The following is a 419-nucleotide window of genomic DNA, read 5'->3' as shown; positions in this document are numbered from 1 at the left end:
TATCTTCAACAGCCCCCCGAAAAAAGAATTTTGTATAACATTAATAATTGTCACCGAGGATTATTTCCACGGTAGACACAGGTCCTACGCTGATCCCAATCTCCAAATATTTGTACGACGTTGCAGTCAGAGCATATCTGCGTCTCAGGATACGAACAGTATGGTACCGTACTTATACATGTTGTCGAGCGCCGCTAATCTGGCTGCTGATAACGAATTCTCTACAGTTGTAGTTGTACAGATGTAAAAATGATATACATATTTTTTTAGATAGGGCGTGACACAAGGATTTTTAGTTTGAGTTTTTTTGGAAAACTTTGGGAGGGGGGGACATAGGAAAAATAGAACATATAAAATCAGGAAGATTTTCAGCGCGCGTTTAGTCCAACCCTCAGACAATGACAAACATCGAACGCGAG

Source organism: Odontomachus brunneus, unplaced genomic scaffold (genome assembly GCF_010583005.1).
Source record: "Odontomachus brunneus isolate Ranch 3 - 2012 unplaced genomic scaffold, Obru_v1 Obru_scaffold_323, whole genome shotgun sequence".
NCBI lineage: Eukaryota > Metazoa > Arthropoda > Insecta > Hymenoptera > Formicidae > Odontomachus > Odontomachus brunneus.
The sequence above is the reverse complement of the archived record's forward strand: the minus strand, read 5'-3'. Positions refer to the sequence as shown.